The following is a 24,967-nucleotide window of genomic DNA, read 5'->3' on the forward strand; positions in this document are numbered from 1 at the left end:
CACCTGTATGAAGTGACTTTTCATTATCACTTTGATTTTCATTTTACTGATGGCAATTTTTCATTAGTGACCATCCACTTGTCTTCATTGGGGAAGTATCTCTCCATTTCTCTTCATTTTTGAAATAAAATTATTGGTTTTTGTTGTTGTTGTTGTTGTTGTTATTGAGTTCATTTGCTTGTATTTGTTCTCTTTATCAACAGAGTCAAATCAGTAAAGACATTTCTGAGGTCCATATCCTGGGGAGTTATACCTTTGTTTTCCTTCATGTGTTTTATGGGCTGGAGCGATAGCACAGCTGTAGGGCGTTTGCCTTGCACGCAGCCAACATGGCCGACCCGAGTTTGATTCCTCCGCCCCTCTTGGAGAGCCCGGCAAGCTACCGAGAGTATCTCGCCCGCACGGCAGAGCCTGGCAAGCTACCCGTGACGTACTCGATATGCCAAACACAGTAACAACAAGTCTCATGATGTAGACGTTACTGGGCCCGCTCGAGCAAATCGATGAACAACAGGAGGACTGTGACTGTGACTGTGACATGTGTTTTATAAATCTGAGGTTTTTAAGGTTTTTTTTTTTTTGGTATTAACCTTTGTGTATGGTGTGAGGAAAGAGTCCGGTGTCTTTTTATTTATTTATTTTTGCATGTGGCTCTCCTATTTTTTGCATGTTTTACTAGGAAGTAGACTGCAGTGCTTATAAATTATGAACTATTTACTTATTTCAGATGTGTTCGTCTCTCTAGTATGGAGCACACACATGTGTGTATGTATATACACCACATATATAGTTTGAAACAAATGTAGCACTGTAGCACTGTCACACTGTTGTCCCGTTGTTCATCAATTTGCTCAAGCGGGCACCAGGAATGTCTCCATTGTGAAATTTGTTGTTACTGTTTTTGGCATATCGAATACGCCACAGGGAACTTGCCAGGCTCTACCCTGCAGGCAGGGTACTCTCGGTAGCTTGTCAGGCTCTCCAAAAGGGATGGAGGAATCGAACCCAGGTCAGCCACGTTCAAGGCAAATGCCCTACTCGCTGTACTACTGCTCCAGCCTGAAACAAATATTTATGTATAAACATATATATATAAATAAATTTATATTAAAATGTTTGTATAAATAGGTAAATGTCTATACTATGGAACGGACATGTGTATATATATATATACATATATCTACATATAAATATAAATAAGGCAGAAGTAAAGTCAAACTCTAGGTTATTAAGGAAAGGCTTTGTATGTGGATTAATGCTCTATTTCTATAAAACAAATCTTCCCTGAGTTTAGGGGCTTGAAACAATAACAAGCATTTAGCAACGCTCACAGTTTTATGGGTCAACTTTTGGAGTGGGGATTCATTAAGTAGGTTCTGCCTCAAAACCTCTCTAGAGGTTGCAACCAAGTTATCTGTCCCAAATATAGTATCTGAGAACTTTACTGGGTCAGGCGCTCTGTAGGTTCCTCGGTAGCTTTTTCTCTTGCCTCCCAGGTTGGGGCTGGCAGTTGGAGAGAGAACCCCAAGATTTTTCCTGCTGAGGGTCTTCCACAGCTAATTTGAAGGCCCTCAGGCTTGGTAGTTTGCATGTGCGAAAGGGGTTTATTAAAAGCAAGAACAGAATCTCTCCTCTGACCCAACTCTGTTACCTGGAGTTATACCTGCTGTTCCAGCCATTGGGACAGCCGGACTGATTGTGACCAGATTTAAAGGGGAAGGGGCTTCATATTTTGCTTTTGGTTCAAGGCAAAGACATCAGAAGACAGTGAGTATGGTTTGGAAGTTCCACCTCATCTTCCAAGAGTGGTTTCATTTTTCTCCCTCATTGCTTTTGGAGGGCCAATATTTATTTAAAAGTGAAATCATTATTAACTTTATGTAAAATATATATATCTTATCAAAATAGCATTGCATGGAAACATTGTATGGGCCTCAGGTGGGCGTCTTTTTAAATCCACATCTTTCTACACTACATTAAGTTCACCACAGAGATTCCATTTCCATCTTTTACCCTATAGGTGCAATGCTGGAAGTTCTAGTATTTATGTATTCTGAAAATTGGGGTAAACGTACTCTTATCAATCTTAAAAATGTGGGCATAGAGTTCTTCATGGTGCACAGAATGATCTCAGGTTGAACAATAATATGCGTATTTCTGTACTGGCTTCCTAGATCAATTTGACATACTTCACAAAATTAAACCCATTTCTTGGTGCCCTATAGGAAACAATTTCAGTCTTCCCTCTTCATTTGGCTAAGTAACTTTTTAGAAAAAAAGAACAAAATTCTGGAGCTATAGCACAGCCGGTAGGGCGTTTGCCTTGCACATGGCCGATCCGAGTTCGATTCCTCCATCCCTCTCGGAGAGCCTCGCAAACTACTGAGAGTATCCTGCCCACACAGCAGAGCCTGGCAAGCTCCCCGTGGTGTATTCGATATGCCCAAAACAGTAACAACAAGCCTCACAATGGAGATGTTACTGGTGCCAGCTGGAGCAAATCGATGAACAATGGGAAGACAGTGCCATGATAGGTCATTAGTTTATAAATACGGGATTTGTATGTGACTCGCCTGGGCTTTTTACTTTTTGATTTGGGGGCCACACCCAGCGGTGCTCAGAGCTTACTCCAGGTTCTGTGCTCAGGAATCACTCCTGGTGATGTAGGTGGGCCCCACGGGTGGTTCATGTGAAGTGGGGAGGAGAAACACGGTCACTTTCTCCCGATTTGTCTCTGCCACCCAGGACCCAGGGTTACTGGGTTCTTGTCTCACTTTGCAGAAAGGAATTTCAGGAGCAGTGAAATTACATAGTTTTTGTTTGGAGGTTTTGAAGGGAAGGAGGGAGAGAAAGTGAGAGAGAGAAAATGGAAAGTAACCTTCTCAAGAGAGATCCCCGGGTTTCTGCAAGGGTGGAGAAACCCACATCCTACACACATCCCAGCATTAGATAGGAAAGCACGAAAGTCCACATCTCAAGAGGGGAGATGCGGGTAATGCATATGCTCGGGCCACACATGTGCTCATGTACCACACGTGCTCAGCCATGTGGGCACAAGCAGCACACGGGCTTGGGTAGCATATGTGCACGCTTCCTTTGTTCAAGGTGACCTTTATAGGGTCTCTCCAATCTGGCCCCAAGTGGGGTTTCTACCTAGGTCAAAGTCTGTTGCTAAGGCGGTTACCAGGGGGATTGAGATTAGTGATGCTCTTCGTTGAAATTCCTTTCCTGGCCTTTCTTTTCTGCAGGACCTTCTTTTTCTGCTGTAGATGGGTGAGGGTCTTATCAGGCCTTAGTTCCAGTTTTTCCCTGTTTTCTTCTGAGGGTCTTATCAGGCTCTCCCAGCAACTTTAAGGCGATTTCTTCCGAGGAAATTTTGCCGTTGTCTTGGGAGGTGGTCTTCCCTCTCCTGTGTACATCACTGGCAGGTTCCAAGGGGCCCTCAGTGGTGCCTGGGATTGAACTCAGGTGTGCCACATGCAAGGAAAGCACCCAACCCCCCTGTATTATCACCCCAACTATTACCTGGACTTTTTGAAAATAAATCATCGTTTCTAGAATATGGAATCTGAAAGCTATCATTTATTTATTTATTTATTTATTTATTTATTTTAAGCAGCATGTGATTTTGAGGAACCCAGTTAGAACTGGGAAGAAAAACAGTATCTGGGAGACACTGCCATCCTTTTATTTATTTAATTTTTGGTTTGTTTGCTTTTTGGGAATCGAACCCGGGTCGGCCGCATGCTAGGCAAATGTCCTACCCGCTATGCTATCTATCGCTCCAGCCCCAACACTGCCATCCTTAACCAAATCTCGGCCCCAGCTGAAATCACAGGCCAAGGCAGACATCCAGGGGGAAGGGACTGTCCTTCTGGTGGCAAGGACTGGCATTTTGCTCGAAGGCAAGCAAGGTGAGACCCTTTTCCCTCTCTGGACTGATGATGGCATTCCAGGGGGTAGGCTCTGCCTTCCCCCCAAGGCAGGAAAGCAGGGCCTGTCACACTGCTGAAGGGCACTGGCCCAGAAATGCATTGTTCACGCTTGCCGAAGACAATGAGTCTCTCTCTGATTAGAGTTGTCCTCCTTTTTACCCAGAGGCTTCGGCAGGGAGCCACGGGAGCAGAACACTGACAGAAGCTCTCGAGGAGAGGAAATGTCTTCATTGATTTTTATTTCCGGAATTGGAGTTCTACATAAAGATGGTCCTGGCTTGTTTTACAGTGTCAATTTGTGGAATGGAGGGGTGGACAGTGAAAACCCATCCATTTCCCCCCCAAAGTTGAAGCCACCCTAATGAATTAGTCCATAGATAATAGATTGAATTCGGTGCAATTACCCTAGTAAGTAAGGCTTGTTAAAAAGAGATAAGGCAACCCACGAAAGAAAACAGCAATTTCAGCTATTAACTGCATTTCATCTGGGTGCTGATAATTCAGGATATGAGTTTGCTTGGAAAGAGATTGTGGGATCCCATTATCCATGTGAAGACCAGATGCTGGAGTTCATCTGCTGATATTTTACTGTGGGAAAAAGACAATAATTCTGACAACCAGTTTCCCGACAATCTTGGGATCCCCGGGGTTGAATGTTTGATTTCGACTTACCCCAGTAAATCTCAATAACTATAGTGCGTTGATTCTCAAACCCCCATGCTCCCGCCATCTAGATTATTCCCAAAGACTTGGCATCTTCTCATGCCCGCCAAATTGTAGAATTTGTAACAGAGCACAATTCCCACTGATTCCAATACTTGTAGGAGTGACCAGAAGCTGGAATTAAAATTTAGATTTCTTCTCATCCTATCTTGTTTCTGTCTACAGTGTTACTTGCCTTTCCCATGGCATTTGGCCTTGGGTCTTCTGTGACATTTCTTATACTCTGAATATCAAAGGCTTCCTGAAGCTCAAGGTCACCTTGTTTCTAAAACCTCCTCTTCCTCCTCCTCCTCACCCCTCTTTCTTCCTCCACCACCTCCTCTTCCTCCTCCTCCTCCTCCTCCTCCTCCCTCCCTCCCTCCCTCCCTCTCTCCCTCCTTCCCTCTCCTCCAGCTCTCCAGGGTTCCTATTCAGCCTCAGTACTAGCTATTTGTCTGACAAATCACCTTATGTGGCCTATTTCATTTGTAAAGAGAGAGAGTAATACACCTTTTAGGGATGGGGTGGGGGGTTAAATAAGGTGTTAGAGAAAGTCTTTAATAAAGACTGTGTTGTTTGCTGTTGCTGGTGTTCTGAGGCTGTCTGTTCATTCCTGGTATTACTCATCGAACCTTTAGCTCTGGTGTGTGGGAGTGGAAAGCAAGTATATTGAGTGACCTAGACAAGAGGTCCTTGCTGTTGGATCTTCCTGACCCAGAACTTGGCATAAGTGCTAGTCATAGATGATTATCATTAGTTATTAAGAACAATAAAACAACTCTGCTGTTTAATTTAAAAAAAGCCTCTCAAAATAATTGACAAAGTAACTTCATCATCACCATTTTCTACCTTAGAGAGTGGAGCTTTGAGTCCCAAGGTATAGCCCAAAAGATGTAAAACAAGATGTTGAAAAAGAGAAATTGAGGCAGAGACTCAGTTTGAAATGCTGGATAACTGCTTTCTAGGTGTATACCCATAGGTGAATTTCCTAATTCGTGTCTTGATCTTGAAAAAGAAACTATAAATGGTTTGCTCCTACAACAATTCTAGTGTAGACAAAGAGCTCAGGTTCAAGTACCTCACAGGTACTAAAGGCTCTATCAGTGTTAACTGATGAATATATATTCATTATTCCCATATTTACACATATGCCTTGCTGGTACACATTTTTCTCTCAGTTGATGGTTATTATACCCAAGTCTCTCTGGGCCAAATACTTGAAATAAATCATATAAAATTCAAGTCTGAGCAGGTAGATGAACTAACTTCACACTAGAATATAAACCTTAGCGGTGATTTTTTTTTTGTTTTGGGGTTTGGTTTTTGTCCCCCAGATTCTGAACACTTTCAAGGCTTACTGGTGGGGTGATAATAACATTCTAACATTCCATGCTCACCTTTGCAGCGACCAATAAATACACAGGGAAGATTTTCTCACTTTTTCTTACATAGAGATTCAATTTATCCATTAAGGCAATAAAACCCTCCAAAATTTGGGGACATTATTGTCTTTCTTTGTGCCTCGGGATACCACCCAGGGTGTGATATAATCCCCCAGAAATATACTGCTTGTTAGATCTTGTAGTTCAGACTCTGAAAAAAAGGGAAAAAATGAGATTGTTTTATGGGGAAAACTAAGTCCTTTTCATTGGCTATCGTAGAGGGTCTGGAAAGTGTGTGAAGATTTCAGTGGCAATTAGTCTTTAAAAGAACAACAAAACAAAACTTTACAGTTCCCAAAGCATTTATTAATCAAAATGAAATCACCATTTCTAATATATTTAAAACTTAACTAGGAAGCAGAGTGATAGTACAGCAGTTGGGGCTCTTGCTTTGCACCCAGCCAGCTCGGGTTCAATCCCTGCCATCCCATATGGTCTCCCAAGCATCTCCAAGAGTAATTCCTGAGTGCAGAGCCAGGAGTAACCACTGAGCATCTCCAGGTGTGACCCAAAAAGCAAAAGAACACTCCACATAACCCCCCAAACCCCAAAATTAACTATGCTAGCAATCTGATTCCCCAACTACTCACTGGGGAAATGAGCAAAGCAAAAATACACATGGAGATTTTTTCCATAAAGTCACTTTTCAATCCCAGAATGGGAAGTTCCTCCCCTGGCAAAATGATTGAGGATGGATATTACTTTTGACCCTACTGGAGAAGTCTCTTCAGGGACTTTGGGTCAGTGGATGGTCCATGATCCAATCCAAACGTAGCTATCATTCATTTATTCATCTGTGTGTGCATCAGACATTCATTCCATATCTGCTTTATACTATAGTGCAGCTCCATGGGATTTATGAGATATAGATTCCAAAGATTTATATGAGATAGCTGTCTTCTTTGTATTAGCATCGTAGTGGGCAATACTATAAACTTGGAAGGAAAAAAGTAGATTAAGCTGGTGAAAAAAATAGCACTGTAGCACTGCCCACCCATTGTTCATCAGTTTGCTCAAGCAGGCACCAGTAACATCTCACAACAAATTGTGTGACTCGTTGTTACTGTTTTTGGCATATCGAATATATCACAGGTAGCTTGCCAGGCTTTGCCATATAGGCAAGATACTCTTGGTAGCTTGCCAGGCTCTCAAAGAGGTGCAGAGGAATTGAACCCGAGTTGGCCTTGTGCAAAGCAAACGCCCTACCTGCTATGCTCTCCGCCCAGCCCAGTAAAGAAAATAACAGTGGAATAATGTGACAAGAAAGTGGGTTATTCTATAGCGGGTGGGGAGCTGGCAGGCCACTCTCAGAGTGTTACCAAGTGCTGAGCAAAAGAGAGTGCCAGCTACAGTAAGATCTGAAGTATTCCAAGCAGAGAAAATAGCTTTTGCAAAGATGCTAAGCTAGAGCCCCCTGGGTACATCCAGAGACAGAATAAAGTTGCTGAAATGTTGACAGGGCTGTTGTTTAGAGTGATTGGATGATATTGGTTGCAGTCATACCATGTATGGTCTGGTAGGTGTGAACATCAGTTGCAAGTGCAAATCTTAGAAAGGTGGAAATGAGGAACCAGAGCAATAATACAGTTGGTGGGGCACTTGCTTTGCACATGGCTGACAGGGGTTTGATCTCCGGCATCCCATCTGGTCCCCAAGCCCCACAAGGAGTGATTCCTGAGCACAGCGTCAGGAGTAATCCCTGAATCCAACCAGATGTGGCCCTCAAAACTAGAAATTAAAAATAAAGTGGAAATGAGTCAACATTTTCTGAGCATTTGCCATATTCCAAAGTATGTTCCAGCCAAGCATTTTACACCTGTTTTTTAACCCTCACAATTAGTTTCTCAAGTATTATATCATAATGGCTATTTTATAAGCCAAGATAGGTTCAGTAGAGAAGGAAGAAATTATTGCAGCAGACAAGGAATGGTCTGAAGTTTAGTCTCGGAGTCCCAATCCAGGTATTTCCACCATACCTGCCTGTTCCAGCTTGTTGAATCAATGCCATGTATATTCCACCATTCTTTATCTTCATCCCTATATTCCACCCACCACCAAGTTCCAGGGGATTGCCCCACAGGATAACCCTCCCTCCCTCCATCCTATGCAATCTCTTTCCTGCCACTCCCCTGTCTTTGTACCCATCCATCAGCTCCCTCCTAGTTGCTTTTTTCCACTAACCAGATTTCCTCCCCGTCATGCTGCCCGTCACTGCTCTACCTTGAAGCCATTCATTCATTCTGCAGTAGAAGTGAGGTCACCCCCCTACCCCCATAACCCCAGGGTCTATCTTCCGAACTCACTGGCCAGAAATTTCTCATTGTCTTTCAGACAGAGAAGTCACTGCTAAGCTTCATCTCCAATACCCCATCTTAGCCTCTGAGCTTTTGCCCAAGAACCCTTTGCTTGCTTTTGCTAGGTCTTGCTTCTTTCTGTTTGGCTTTTTGCGTCTTCCTTCCACTTCCTGTGTCTCGGGCTTCTTCTTTCCACTTCCGCTATCTCGAGCTTCTTCCTTTCACTTCCGGTTCCTCTCCCCTTTCTTTCCTCAACAGTGCTCCCTTCGCCTTGTTGTAATTCACTTCTCCTTTTTGCATGGTTGGTCCATACCCAGCTGGGCACAGTGGTCTGGTGTTGCTCCTGGTGCTGCTCAGTCCACCAAGCCAGTACCCAGGGTTGAACCCCAGTCTCCTTTCTCAGAGTTTACTTCCCATCTGTTCCCTCAGAAAAGCTCGCCCCGGACTCTGAATTCCTTATCCTTGAGCTAAGTCAAAATGTCCATCCCACCTTCTCATCAATACCTTGGCTTGGTCTTTGTCAGCTCAGATTTTGGAGTTGTCATTTTATGATTATCTTTTGAATGCCTGGGTTGTTGGGCACTGTGGGGTCAGGATGTGATTCAGTTTTACTCACCTTCAGACCCATCTGGGGGTCTGAAGGTGAGTAAAAATATATAGAACATACTTGGTAAAGATTTGAGCCTAGTAATTTGTTCACTGCCAGAAGGGTGGTTGTTGATGGGTTAGTTTGACCCATTAACAAATATCTTGCCGAAAGAGAGTTTGAAACAGCCACAGGGATTGTTGCTTTCCCCAGTCTCTCAGCCCCCCAGGAGGGCCCACTCAGCAGAATTCTAGTGCTCCCTGTGGCGGGGAGTGAAGTGAAAAGTCTTTGCCCCCAATGCAGCCCTAATCTCATTCGTCATGTGTGTCTCTGGGAGACAGCGTGTCCTGGCACCAAACATACCAGGTACCCCTGCAAGAAGGAGCGAGCTCTTAAAGAAAATCGTTCTGTATTCCTTGTGAATAAATTGGCCCGTTACGAAATATGTGAAGACCGTATAAACATAATAAAATGGCAAAGTGACACTGGAGTAGAGAATCAATAAATCTACTCAGCACTACATGTTGAATCAGCTTTTTAATACATATTTGGTAGGCAGCCACCCGCTGGAGCCATATTTAAATCTGCCCAGTTGGGAGCAATAAATCAATTATGAATCCCGAAGTGATTAAGCTTTCTACTCTTCACTTTCAAAGCAATCCCTTGACTTTGTTTGGACCAGTGACTGATAGACACACGCACGCGCACATACACACACACACAAACACACACACATGCAAGGCTTTTAAGATTTTTATCTAGCTCAAAAGAGTTACATGAAAACCTAGTTTAAGAAAAGATGAAAACTAATTAAAAATATTCCAGTAGGGACATGCTTTGGTCAATGTTGACAAAACTAAAGAACAGAACCAAAAGGAGAAGTTGATAGGACTTGACAACTTACTGCTTTGAAGTGTGATTTCTCTGTCATTCTCCTGTTAGCATTTTCAGAGGTAAAACTGACAGGGTATCCATATTGCAAGTAGAGTTTTAGTAGAGGGAGAACTTAGGAGTGATACTTGCATGATTCTAGGCTGTGTAATAATAATAGTAATAATAATAGCAAAAATAATAAAAGCATCAGTAGAAAATGTAGGGGAAATAGACGTTTAATTGTGTCTATTTTGAGATTGAGGTGTTGGTTATTTATCTGTGTAATAACGTGTGGAAGACAGTGACTGAAGTAAGGGGTTCAAACTAGAGCTTAATATTGGGGAGCCAGTCACAGGGAGTAAATATTGTTATAAAAAAATAGTGTGAACAGAGTTCAGTTGATAGCCTAGGATCTGGAGCACAGGAGACTTGGATGGAGTCCTGTACAGAGCCCAGGGATGGTCCCAAATAGACAAAGATGGCAGCACAGAACCTGGGTTCAGGTCTAATTAGGGCATTCTTATTGGTTTATCCAATCTGGTCTCTGTGCCGAAAGAGTTTACGCCCCTACCTGGTTGACAGAATGGTTTTGTCAACACAAGTTCCAAAAGTTTTAAGAAAAAATATGTAGAGCTTGAGATGTGTGGAAGAAAAAAAAAACCCTTTCAGGGGGCGAAAAAAAAAACATAAAAACTTGAATTGGTCCTTGACAAATGAGTGGAATTTGGAGAGGAACGTTCTTAGAGACATTCAGAGATAATTGGAGCAAATCAGTCAAAATGTTCTTGAAAACATGTGCTGGATGTTGGATTTCATCCAAGCTCATTTGCTTCATAATATCAGGTTGAGTTTCGTCTGACACTCTCAAAAGGTTAGCTTAAGGGATCTTTCAAAGCAGAACTAGAATTTCTGGTGCTAATCAGCCTAACTTTGTGTGGTTTCACCTAGTTCCTTGAAAGTGGACCTTAGCTGATTTGCTTTCTCCTCTATTTCTTCCTTCATCATTCCTTCCTCCTGTCATTCTGCTGCCTTTTCTGTTCACCTATAACTTTGTACAACTTTTAATAACAACTTTGGATTACTCAGCTACAATTCAAGTAGGGACAGTTGTTCAAAATATTTGATTAATAAATGGAAATCCATCTCTGGTAATAAATCTCCAAGAACATAATAGACCATTTTGTTATCCTGATGAGAAAGCCAGTATTGTATGTTACCAGCCAAAATTTTTCTTTGATTCATCGATTCAATGTCCACAGAGATTGAATGTCCTGTTATATTGGAAGGTTGAGATAGTGAATGTGTTTTTTGTCTTTTGAACACGTGCTTTAGACCTGCTTTTGGTTCTTTTAGAGTTAGTTGGTCATGAAAAGAGCTCAGATAAATTTGTTGCTCAAATGTGCTGTATCAGAAAGACCAGGGTTGGAATGTGGGATTCTGAAAACTCAACAAGTGATTCTGATGATCCCAGGAGTTGGAAAATCTTGGTTTTTTGGCTGGAGCGATAGCACAGCGGGTAGGGCGTTCGCCTTACAAGCGGCCAACATGGCCGACCCGAGTTCGATTCCTCCGCCCCTCTCGGAGAGCCCGGCAAGCTACCGAGAGTATTCGATATGCCAGACACAGTAACAACAAAGTCTCCAATGGAGACGTTACTGGGCCCGCTCGAGCAAATCGACGATCAACGGGAGGGCCTTTATTATTTTATTTATTTATAAGACACAGAGTTGGTACTGCAAGTACCACTGATTGTGTTCTAATTTAACCTATAGGATACATCCAGATTATGGGAGCAAGAAAACTACTCTTCTGATATTTAGCATGGAATTCCCAAAGATCTTAAATTTTAAAACCACAAAGTTAGAGAAAATGTCTAGGAGACTAGTCATGTTGGGTCTTGGAGAACAGTCAAGAGGCTGGAGCACGTGTGTACCTGTGGGAAGCCAGGCTGACAGTACCACACGGATCCCTGAGCACTAGCCAAGAGCAGCCACTGAGCCATACAAGAAGGAAGACAGAAAGGGGGAAAGAGGGAAAGAGAGGAAGAGAGACAGAGAGACAGTAGGAATGAAGGAAAGAAAGGAGGAAAGGAAGAAGGAAAGGAAGGATGGAAAAAAGAAAGGAAGGTTGTTTTTTAAATTTTGCTAGGTGCTTAATTACTAGGATTAATTATTCATATGATTTATTTCATATTAGACTAAATATAAAAAAGAGGCTCCGTACATGTCAGAAACTTTACTAAGTATCCCTCCCTCCCTCCCTCCCTCCCTTCCTTCCTTCCTTCCTTCCTTCCTTCCTTCCTTCCTTCCTTCCTTCCTTCCTACTTTCCTCCCCTCCTCCCTTCTTCTATTCCTTCCTTCTTCCCCACTTTCTACCTACCAGAAAAGTTAAACTTGATCAAGGTCATCCAACTGCTTAGTTGCGGAATCACCTCTGGAGCTAAGGCCACGTCTTTTGATTCATAATCCAATGTTCTCTCTGAAGTCCCAGCTTCATAAAGAAAATTGATGGCCCTGTAAATAAAGTTCTTTTACCATGTACTTAACTTTGAGCAATCCCACCTGAATCCCCTAAGATCCCCAACTTACTCAGCCAGGAAGTGGTAAACGAACTGTATATCGAAATCCTCCCTAAAGCATTGAAAGCATTCATTTGTTATTGCTCCATTCCCCCCACCCCACCCCACCCACAGTCAAAGAGATTAGCACCAGAATGGGATTTTATGAAATTAGCTCGAATATACAGGCCTAGGCATCAGTTTTAAAGGACAGGCTTATAGTTCGTTTGGGGCAAGTCAAAGAATGTTAGAGTACTGACAAAATGAAGTTTCAATTTGGAAATCCCTTAATAGTGACGTTGTCAATATCCCAAATATTGACATTGTCATCGTCGAGAGTATTTTTTTCCCCTCAAATGTGGTCTAGAAAGGAACTATTGAATTTTATTCTCAAATTTATTTTATCATGCCCCTACATTTACTGACACATACATGAAAGTATGTACTTTATAAGTAACACACTTTATGCTTATAAATAAGCATATATATATATATATACATTATGTAGTCTGTCTTTTTAAAAACTAATGGAGAGTAAAAAAAATCAGACAATTGACAGAATTATCACTGTCACTGTCATTGTCATCCCGTTGTTCATCGATTTTCTCGAGCAGGCCCAGTAACGTCTCCATTGTGACACTTGTTGTTACTGTGTTTGACATATGGAATACGTCATGGGAAGCTTGCCAGGCTTTGCCGTGCGGGCGAGATACTCTCGGTAGCTTTCCAGGCTCTCCGAGAGGAGTGGAGGAATCGAACTCGGGTTGGCCGCGTGGGCCGCATGCAAGGCAAATGCCCTACCGCTGTGCTATCGCTCCAGCCCCAGACAGAATTATAGCTGCGATTTTTTTTTTACTGTTTCCATCTGAGACCATTGCAAGAATCACATGAAGTTTCTCCTTTCTTTCTCCCTTCCTTTAGTCTTTCTTTTCTTCTCTTATTTGTATGTGAATGTCCTTTTCCATGCATAAGTATATTCTCAGTAAACTAAACATAAAAATCACTTTCTTTTGTTTGTTTTGGGAGTCACATTCATCAGTATTCAGGGCTCAATTACTCCTGACTGTGTTCAGGGATAGTTCCTGGCAGGATCAGGGGACATAGTGTATCCTAGAGATGGAACTCAGGCCAGTTATATATGAGACATGCCTTACCCACTATACTATTCTTCTGGTCCCATAAAGAGAACTTTTGACATTGAACCCATCATTCACCATGTAAAAATTTCTAAGCATTTCAACCTTTTTTCAAACTCAGTCACTTCATCGACATTGTGTTCAAGATATTTCATCAAGATTTTGTAAACAGCAGATTTCCATAGAATTGGATTTCCAGGAATTTGGGTTATTATTGAATTAGTTAGAATTTTTTTTTGTAATCATAGACTAAACTTTTAGGTTTGTAGTAAGAAATATATGGGGAAAGAGAGGTTTCCCCCCACCTCCATTTACTAGTTAATTTTAATGTATGTCTCAGCTTCCAAAAGAAAATATCTACTTACTTAATTTTTTAATGTTTAGTTCATCTCCTCACAAGAGGATTTCCACATATTTAAAAGCTTTTTTCCTTAAAGAAAGAAATGTCTTTTAACTGATTGTGGAAAATTCTAAGTATACAATAATTAGATTTAAGAGGATTCTTTTGGAGACACAATTTAGAAATTCTAAATGCATGATACACACTTCTGTGAAAAGCATAATAATCACCTATACAATTAGCTAGATGATTCTCTTGAGTTCAAGAATATAAATTGGTGAGTGGCTATCTGCATTAATCAGATCATTTTCATGTTTTACTTCAGAATGTGGACTTTAAAAAACATTGCTTTGTGGGTTTTATTTTAAATAATCGCTCATTGAAATGGAAGGGAAATTTTATTTAATCCATGCTTCAGTGGTTTAATATTTGTCTGATTGTTTTGTGGGATTTACCATGATGCCCCAGGGATACATGGAAGAGAGGGAAGAGGCCTTCCAGAAGCTTCTCGGATTAGTTGGGTCATTCATTTCATTCATTCATTCATTCATTCCTGTCATGTTTATCAAATTGTCTATTCTAGAGCACAACCTTGTATGTGAGTTGCAAACTCATGCATAAAAGTTGTGATTGCTGATTTATAGAGCATCAAGCAAACTGACATTCAATATGAGAATAATAAATAGATCCTATCATATTTATTATTACTTGTAAATGATTTCTGTAATTTATCGCTTATATTAGTAAGATGGCCTCCACTTCCTGAATTTTATTTGAAGTACCGTTCCAGGCACTTTGGTTGTATTCCAGTGCTTTCTAGATGCAAGGTTAACATGGGCACAGCTTAAGAGTGAAGATGTGAAATCTAGAGCCACACCAGCTGAATCCAAAATCCAGTTCTTAACTTCTGATTGATCTCCCATTGCTCATGTGCAAAAGTCAGAAAATTAAATCAACTATGTCCTAGGGCCTATGTGAAAAATTAAAACGGTCATAAAAAGAGCTCTGAGCCATGAACTTGGAGCAATGTGTTTGCTATAATTATAGTGGCTGTTGACATTTTAACTGATGAGAAGTAATGTATTAGTATTAACAATAGTCTGTATGTTGGTTTTCCTGGGATAGACTGGGACAGCCCTGTTCCTACTAAGATATGTTGTGTTGGCACTTGAAAATTGGGTGGGATTTCAATTCAGGAAGAAATGGCATTCCAGCAAGAACGAATAAAAGGGGTGTAGGTGTGGATAGACAGTTGTCTGATGTACATTTGAAGATGAATTTGGGAACCTAGAAAGTAAGGTTTATTGGCAATAAGGACAAAACTGTCAAATTATAAAAGAACTTGAATGCAGTGATTTGGTTCAAAGGGGCAGAATATGTGTGCACAGTGTGTGTGTGTATGTGTGTGTATGCGTGTACATGCATGCATGCGTGAGCAAGTGTACACACACAGGAATCATAGCCTGTGATAATACTTTGGTTTTTGAGTTATTACTTTCTTTTAAAATTGTCCTCATTATATAATCTTAGAACTTATCAGAAAACGTCTTAGAAATGAAGGAAATCGCTTAGGTACAAATAATCACTTCATTTACTTTTAATAACACCATAAGTTAGCACAACAGTCTTCATTTAAATAGGGAAAAATTAGACTGTGCTCAAAATTGCTGGCCCGGGCACAGTATTAATATTCTGATTGATGATCAGTAAGAAGAAGCTGTTGGGCATCGTCTCAGCTATACCTCAGGGACCCTATACCTTTCTCCTAATTTGTAAAGAATAATAGATGAATGGCTCTGAAAGGACTCGTCGTCAGCTCCGAGGCAGAGTGAAGGATGAAGCAGTTCCTGTCTTCTCCTGATGTCAGTTGATCTATTAAATTAACAAGCATATAGATAGATTATTTAAAGATCAATTTAGCCCAAGAATTGCTTTCAAATGAATACATCAGGCAGGCAGCCTGTTTTCTGAGATGACTTTGTAATTGGAATACATATTAGATCCAACTTTCCATTGCACGGTGCATGCCATTTCCATCCAGAGGCTTTGCTCTCTCTGCAAAGTGTGTGAAAAATCAAAATTGCAAGCAAGTCCGCTTGGTTAGGGATAGTGAGACCAATAGTGAACCATACAGAACCGCCTCAGCGGGAAGAAGCTCCCTGCTTCCATTCCCGGCACGTGGCGAACGTTCCCCTCTTAGAAAAATCTTTTCAGCCTGAAAGTTTTGAAATTAAGTTCCTAATAAACTCTGAAAGTCCAACAGCTGTAAGTAATTATGGTACAAGCAGATCAATCCATGTGCAAACAAATTTATCCGGTGAGCTCCAATCCTCTTGCTCACCCTTCACTGAATTCAACACACTCTAATGAGTTTGTTGGCAAGTTTTGTGCATTCCCAACCCCGCCCCCCCGATTATTATTTGAGTCTCCCATGTTTATCCTGAGCAATGGTAGCCTTAATGCGTCAATGGTGAAGGGACCAGTTGGGGCTGCCTCATCAGTTCACATTTTCCGACTAATATGCTTAAACAAACAAAATATTTAAAGATTAAGCGTTGTGCAAGTTGGTTTTTTGCCTGTGTGTTTGCCCACTTTCCTGCACTTACTTGGTTCTTCAACCAGTGAGTCATCTTAGCCAGAACCAGGAATGCATCTCTTGACTACCACCGAGATCCCATCATAGCCTTTAAAGAAACTCTTTCTCGGTGCTGGAGTGATAGCACAGCAGGTAGGGTGTTTGCCTTGCACGCAGCCAATCTAGATTCAATTCCCAGCATCCCTTAGGGTCCCCTGAGCACCACTAGGAATAATTCCTGAGTGCAGCGGCCAGGAGTAACCCCTGTGCATTGCCAGATGCGACCCAAAAAAGCAAAAAAAAAAAAAAAAACCCTCTTTCTCCTACTATTTGCTCCAGCAGCTGATCCTAGTTTATACCCCAGGGACTTTGCATTTGCTGTAGCTCTACCTACATTCCCCTTTGTCCTGGAAGGCAGCACTGTACAAGCTTGTGAATAGGGAACCCCATCTCCTTAGCTTTTGAGTTCCTGTATATTCCCTCTGCCATTTGCCCATTTAATTTCTTAAAATATTACATGGCTGTTTTTTCATTCTTGCTTTTATTTTCTTGGTGAAGTCATTTTCTTTTGTTGCGGTTGTTTGTTTGCTGTTGGGCTGGAGCGATAGTACAGCGGGTAGGGTGTTTGCCTTGCGCACGGCCCACCCGGTCGATTCCTCCCAGGTTCAATTCCTCCACCCATCTCAGAGAGCCTGGCAAGCTACCAAGAGTATCTCGCCTGAACGGGAAAGCCTGGCAAGCTATCCATGAGGAATTCGATATGCCATACATAGTAACAGCAAGCCTCACAATGGTGACATTACTGGACCCACTGGAGCAAATTGATGAACAACGGGAGGACAGTGCTACAGTGCTACAGTACTACAGTGTTTGTTAATTTGTTTTTTGTTAATTTGATTTTTTTCTCCCTTCTTTTTTTAAAAAAATTTTTAATTGAGTAACTGTGAGATACAGAGTTACAAAGCTGTATAAGGTCAGGTCTCGGTCACACAGTTTCGAAAACATTGGTTAGCTGCCACTAGGTAGGTGACAGAGCCTTAACCATATGTGCATTGCCAGAAGAATCCTCTTCCAACCTTGTCAAGGATGCTAACCTTCTCTCTTTTCATACAACTCTCGCATGGCTATTTTTCTCTTCTCACGCTTCCCTAGAATGTCAGCTTGATGACGTAATCAGGGTATAGATCCCTTCTCATTTCTTTACTGGGGCGGGGTGTGGGAGGGCTAAAACAGAGGGCCATTGGTGCTTTGTCATTTCTTAGTTGATTGAAGGAAAGAATAAGTACATAAACAATCTATGAATGGAATATGTTGGGGCATGGAGGAATATCAGGCAGGAGGTTCACCTCTCATTTTGAGGGCTTCACAGCAGTCTGTCTGCGCCTGGTTTGTCTGTCCCCAAAGCCTGTATAGCCCGCTAGAATGGGAATAAGGAAGCAGACTGACCCATCCCTGATTCCTAGCTCAGTGCACTGGTACTTTTTTCACTTAAAGTGGTACTTGTTTTCATTTCTCTCTGATTATGGTCAGGGCTGGAACGATAGCACAGCGGGTAGGGCGTTCGCCTTACAAGCGGCCAACATGGTCGACCCGAGTTCGATTCCTCCGCCCCTCTCGGAGAGCTCGGCAAGCTACCGAGAGTATTGGATATGCCAGACACAGTAACAACAAAGTCTCCAATGGAGACGTTACTGGGCCCGCTCGAGCAAATCGACGATCAACGGGAGGGCCTTTACCTTTACCTGATTATGGTCACTCAAAAATGTATCTTTTCAGGAGCCAGAGAGATAGTACAGTCTCTAAGGTACTCACCTTTTATGCAAACAGCCCAGATTTATTCCCCAGCACCTATATGTTGCCCCAAACCAGGACTAAGCCCTGAGCACTGCCAGGTCTGTCCTCCCCTAACCCCCTCCCCCAAAAATAATAAACCATGATATATAGATATAGATGTGGGTATAGATATAGGTTAGATATGAATATAATTTCTTTCAGATTATAAATCAAAGTCAGACCCGTTTCAAATCACTCTACCTCTGTGGACAAAGCACTTAACTGCACTGGGTTTGGCTTTCATGCTACAGTAGGTACAGAAGGAATATAACTAGCCATGGCCTGTCTGTCAAGTGACTAGGAGAACTCAGCAGTTAAAAAAAAATTGCAAATTTCCTTGGTAAGCAGGAAGAATGTAGTTTGAAACTCTAATAGTCAAGACTCGGGTGCCTCTTTAGCAATGCAGCCTAAAACAGAATCAAATTTTTGCTATGGCGAGTTGTAAGTGGGTTTGGATCATGGGATTTCGTAGACATCAGAAAAAGGCATCCTTACCAGATTGCTATGAAATTCCATCCTATATATCAGCTTTGATGCGCGATAGCATTTCTCTAGATGCATCTTTCTCCGGAATTTAGTGGCTTTCCCAATCAGCCCAGAAGCGTGGCTTGAACAGTTGTTTGACAGAGAGAAACCTTGAGCTGACCTCAGGCTCACAGTGTCCATGGGACTCCGCCAACACAGTCTGCATTTCCCGGGGCCCTGCAGGGAACTGGGACTGCACACTCATGCCTGGGGATCTTTGCTGAAGAATGGAAGCTCAGCGACCACTTTCAGAATGAACCAGCCCTGCTTATGCGTTCACAGAAGTTCACTGCAGTCGCATAAAGATTCACATTATAGTGTGTCCCCTCCTGGTTTCCGTAATGAGGCCTCATAGAACCAAATCAGCTTTGGAGATGGGGGGTTACCTGTAATGACCCAGAACAACGTTCTATCAACCACTTCTCCTGGCTGTTTGCCAGTGGAGGTGATTATCATTCCAAGGACACCTCATCCATCAGGTGGTCTGTTGAGAAAGCACTGTAGCACTGTCTTCCCATTGTTCATCGATTTGCTCGAGCAGGTACCAGTAACGTCTCCATTGTGAGACTTGTTGTTACTATTTTTAGTGTATCAAATATGCCACAGGGAGCTTGCCAGGCTTTGCCATGTGGACAAGATACTCTTGGTAGCTTGCCAGGCTCTCAAGAGGGGTGGAGGAATAGAACCCAGGTCGGCCGCGTGCAAGGCAAACGCCCTACCCACCGTGCTATGGCTCCAGCCCTGTTGAGGAAGGAAGGGGTTAATCCAGATAATTCAGCCAAACCAACATCTGATGCCCTTGAAAAACTGGTCCCTGTCTTTTCATCCCAGAAGTGGTGGGTGGTTTCATCTCTGGAAAAGTCCATTTGGACTTGGAAAGGGAGCAAAACATAAATAACCTGGTGAACAGCTTCCTCTATTTTACTAAGCTAGCAAAAGCTACCAGGCAGCAAAACCTTTTTTTTTAATCGGGAAAACTAACAATAGATTCGTATCTCTCAGCTTCCCTTCTTGCTCTGTCCTTGACCGGGAGCTGCTAGGTCCCTTCTTCTGCGTTGCAGCTTCCTTCTGGGTCAAAGGAGAAAGTGGCAGTGCAGGTGTGGGGGGATGGAATCAAATCCGTAGTGAGGACCGACCGTCGGCCCACCCCAGGGCCTGGCAAGAGACGCTGTGCCCGCTTTCTCCCGTTTCCCCCAAGTGAGAAACAAAACCATCAGCTGGCACCAGGCAGCCCAGTAAATCCTCAGACAATGAATCTTCACTAACACCATTGTGAGATACAGTTACCTAGATAGACTTTTATTGATCTAAGTTTGGGTCATTCCATTCGCCTTTGTGTTGTAACAAACAATATGAAGTCAATTTGTGCCTGCTAAGGGCGGGGTGGGGGGAGACTGGGGGTGATGGGTGGGAAACTGGGGGCATTGGTGGAGGGAAGGTCACACTGGTGGTGGGATTGGTGTCGGAACATTGAATGCCTGGAACAACTATATTACGAGCAACTTGGTAAATCACTGTGTTATAATTTTAAAAAATATTAAAACACACACGCAGTTCCTCAGATTACATACTTTTGTTTTTGTGCCCTGTGGCTACACCCTAGATTTTTTAAAAATATTGGATATTGAGGAAATGAGAAAGAAACAATGCAAGTGAAGAAAAAGACATAATCATCAAATAGGGACCCCCCCCCCCAGACCTGCCCCTCTACCACTTGTGTCAGCCAAATGGATATTTACAACTTGGGCTCTTTTCTGCTGTAGACAGGAGAGCTCAAGTAGATGTCCCAGATTTGTCTTTGGGGGGGAAATTTTCACTCCCACCCATCATGCACCCTAAACCCAAGCAAGACACAGATGTGTTTCTAAACACACACACATACACACGCACACACACGCACACACAAATCAAGTCCGTTGTGTGACTTGGCCGTACCTATGTGCTAGGTAGCTAGCACTCATCGTCATCCCCGTGATACAGGACAAGGATCAGAGGCAAGCTTAAACCACAGCAAATGAAGACAGCCAGGAAATTCGTTGGCTGGGGCTTTGAAAGAATAGCCTTGCAGATTGTCAGGCACAGTGTGGAAAGGAGGGAAGAGGTGCTCAGTGACCTCAAAGGAGGACCCACCTCCTCGGTAGCCCCTGAATTTGCACACACTGCATGGAGATGTTGAACCCCTTGACGCGTGTGCTGTGTGCACAGGAAGTATTTGTTTCTCTGGGACCAGTTGCCAGTGGCCTCTCTGTGCATTCATTCCCTGCGGTTTCATAGCTCACTGAGCCACATCACAGTTCTCCAGGGAGAAGCTTCCACCCTCAGTTCCCAACATTGTCCCCAGGATGCTTTTCCCTGCCAAGAAGCATGTGACTTTTTGATGCCACCAAAACAGAGAAAGTTATCTCTGGAACAGCACGCTCTCTGCAGTAGGGTTTGAAACCATCCTGCACTCATTAGCTCATGAGTTTATGCAGCTTTCAGATTGTTGTGAATAGTCGTCTTGATCCATATTTTATTAATACAAAATATATGAAATGTATATATTATATGAGATGCATATATATCCTGTCACTGTCACTGTCCTCCTGTTGTTCATCGATTTGCTCGAGCGGGCCCAGTAATGTCTCTATTGGAGACTTTTTTTTTTTTGTTACTGTGTTTGGCATATTGAATACATCATGGGTAGTTTGCTAGGCTCTGCCATGCGGACGAGATACTCTTGGCAGCTTGCCGGACTCTCGGAGAGGGGCGGAGGAATCGAACTCAGGTTGGCCATGTTGGCTGCGTGTAAGGCAAACGCCCTACCGCCGTGCTATCGCTCCAGCCCTATATATATATATATATATATATATATATATATATATATATATATCCTATATTTATATTTATGTTATTTAAGTAATATCAAATTATCCCATTTGAGTATCCAGGTTAATGATTTGTTTTTTAGCACCTTTCCTGAGACACCATCGCTGTATCACTGTCATCCCGTTGTTCGTTGATTTGCTCAAGCAGGCGCCAATCATGGCTGCATTTGTCCCAGCCCTGAGATTTTAGCAGCCTCCCCTTACTCATCCTTCCCAGTGGTGCCATATTGGAGGCTCTTTCAGGGTCAGGGGAATGAGACCCGTTATTGTTACTATTCTTGGCATATCGAATACACCACAGGGAGCTTGCCAGGCTCTGCCGTGTGGGCGAGGTACTCTCGGTAGCTTGCCGGCCTCTCTGAGAGGGACGGAGACACCATAACCGTATTTATTTTGGGAACATTCCTTTCACCTTGCCCCCAGTGCATCCTACCGTGCACAGGCTGTGTTTTGCATCCAGCTCCAAGTGCCTGCTAACCTGCTTTCTGTCTCCATACATTTGCCTTTTCAGGAATTTTCTTCTTTGGAAATCCCGCAGCATATGGATCTTGTGACTTGTCTGACATGGCAACATTTTTTGGTTTTGAGGTTCATCCTGGGTGTAGCCAGTCAGCAGTCCATTACTTTTTTATTACTGAGCAATCAAAAGGAGTAGAAACCAGAGAAGTTATAGCATGCATAAGGCACTGCCTTGCACGTGGCCAGCCCAGTCTCCGGCACGTGGCCTATTCAAGTTCAATCCCTGGTACAATATATGATACCCTAAAGACTATCAGGAGTGACCCTTGAACATAGGGTCAGGAGTAAATGCTGAATGCTGTCAAGTGTTGCCCTATTCCCAACATCCAAATCAAAAGAAATAGCTTCTGTTAAAATTTTAAGGTCTGTCCTGTACAGATAACACAATAGTCCGGGCATAAGCCTTGCCTGCAGCCATTTTTGACCGCCATTTTGACCCCCAGCACCACTCACCCCCCACACACCATCTTGCCGTAGTGTTGTTGGTTAAATCGCCCAAGCACAGGGTCCATGTAGAACCTTGTTATTAGATTCTAGCATCAACCCACTGAGTCTCCAGGTATCCTGAGCACCTTTTGGGAAGTAAAATAAGTTTTAAAGGTCTTTATCCTTTTGTAAGCACACGCTGAAGGAATAGAAACATTTCTGGGGGCTGAATCTGTTACACTGTGGATAGAAAATTTGACTTGCACACAGCTAACCCGGGTTTGAGCCTCAACACCTCATATGGTCTCTTGAGCACTGCCAGGAGTGATCCCTGAGCACAGGAGTTAAGTTCTGAGCACAGCTGAATGTGTCCCCCCCCCCCCCAAAAAAAAACACATTTCTGATGAAGTGCAAGGTAGATGCAGACTCAGCAGTTTTATTCTCTCACCTAATGAGGCTGATGTTAATTTTCCCCATCTATTTGTTCATCTTGTAAAGTCAATGTTGACTTTCTTATTAAAAACAACAACAAAAGAAGTGACTTCACAATAAACTGTCAAAGCCAGAATGGTGGAACTATCAAAGCTACAGGAAAACCATGGTTGAAAAGAAGTATCATGCTTTTATTTGGAGAGTGTTGAGACTTAGAATGACCTTCGTGTTAAGATGAGTCATAGCAATCGGAAAGTTAAGTGAAAGATTCATTATTTTTAATATTTGAAAGTAAATTAATTCAGATGCTGAAAGTTTTGTTGATTTTCTTTCATATTCTAATGCTGTATTGGAGAGATTGATGCAGTGTTTACATATTGTCTCTGCTGTGTGTAATGCAGTCACCCTCTCAAATTATCCACCTGATTCCTTTTAATCTCATAGTGGGTTTCTCTGGAATTCGAGTTGTGGCACATCATAAGTGTTTGGGAAGAGCTTTCTGTGGGGGACTCAAAAATTATGGAAAGAAGCTTCTAGTACACAAGCTAAATAGACACAGATCATATAAAGTTTATTAACTACTCAAGTAAGACCGGCTGGAATTCCAGGAGTCACTCTACTCCACTGTCCAACATGAGACCCCAGCTTCTGTTTTTCTTGTAGAGCGTTTGGGTTTTCCTGCATTGTCGGTTTCTCTTTTAAGCAGGACAAATACTCTCTCTTCACCTGAAGTGGGAGAGGGCCTTCCCAGTCAAACGTGGATTCTAAAACTCCAGTATTTTTAGAGGACTGTTAAAAAAAAAAAGGGCGAATGGTCAGTATGTGCTATGCAGTGACCAGAAATATGAGCAAGAGTAGAATTAGACACTCAGTAAGTAGTCACTATTATTATGTATCTGGCAGTGTGCTGGGCTCATGAGAAGAGACAGGAAGATGTTGACGGACTTTTTTTTATCATTCTTCTATTTCACAACTCAAGAGTAAAGAAAATGAGGGCTCCCAAGAGGTCAAGGAACTTGGCCATACTGGATCAAAAATCAAGTGTCAGGTTCTTTTTATTTTTTAAATTTTATTCTCATAAGATTATTCACATTAATCGATTACATTCAGTATTTCAACACCAACCCTGCCACCATAACACCTTCCCACCACCATTATTTTGTATTTTCCCACCACCATTCAATCCTGCGTGACTGGGGCAGATGCTAGGCAATTTATTTTCTATTGCATATTATGAATATCCTGAGAGGTTGTGTAGCCGCACACTTCTGGAATTCTGATATTGTAAATGGCTGGGGTCCAGAGACATCTCTGTAGGGAGCTAATCCATTTTGAGGTGCATTTGGGAGTCTCTGGATCAAGGCCGGTGATGCACTGAGATGGTGCCTGGAGGCAGTTCGTGGGTGTGACAGCCAGGACCCCAAGTGGGTGGGGAGATGGGAAGGGACAGCCATCTCCACTGCCACCAGGTGGCTTAGAGTCTTAGTCCCTGAACTTGCGTACCTGAGTTTTGATTCTGGAATCTTCTGGCCACCAGGATTTCATCTGCAGTGGGTGGCGAGGGTTCACCTGGTCCATCTGAGTTGCCCCGATGGAATTGGCTCAGTACAGGGTCTAGAGAGATCCCTGGTGAGCTACAGTCTTCCGGGATTCACTGCTGTTTCTCTGGATCAAAGTCGATGATGGTGCCCGGGAAGTGTTGGGTTCTTAATGATAAGACTTACCTATCTGTGGAAACAGTAGGTGATACACTTAACTCCCCAACCCATCCAGCCCTTCCTGAATGCCATCCACAAGGCATGTGACTTCAGTGGTCTCAGTTCATTCATCGGAAGGATGAGACTCTCATTGCACACCAGGTGCCTATGTTTAACAGAATTTTCATCGCCTTCATCTCTTAAGATAAAGGGCTCAGCTCATTGGTG

The 24,967-nt window shown here is 42.7% G+C and overlaps 1 protein-coding gene and 1 non-coding gene across 2 annotated transcripts in view; one reads left to right on the forward strand and one right to left on the reverse strand.

Moving 5' to 3' along the window:
• The window catches only part of LOC130041084 (teneurin-2-like), a gene marked incomplete at its 3' end in the record, with an annotated part of 839,548 nt that overhangs the window by 369,844 nt on the left and 444,737 nt on the right, over positions 1 to 24,967 (forward strand). The gene's annotated exons all lie outside the window — the stretch shown is intronic.
• LOC130041108 (U6atac minor spliceosomal RNA) lies at positions 17,437 to 17,556 on the reverse strand. Its single transcript, XR_008795056.1, has one exon. It is a non-coding gene; the product is annotated as a U6atac minor spliceosomal RNA (small nuclear RNA).

The sequence above is a fragment of the Sorex fumeus genome, unplaced genomic scaffold (assembly GCF_029834395.1).
Source record: "Sorex fumeus unplaced genomic scaffold, SorFum_2.1 ptg000097l, whole genome shotgun sequence".
Classification (NCBI taxonomy): domain Eukaryota; kingdom Metazoa; phylum Chordata; class Mammalia; order Eulipotyphla; family Soricidae; genus Sorex; species Sorex fumeus.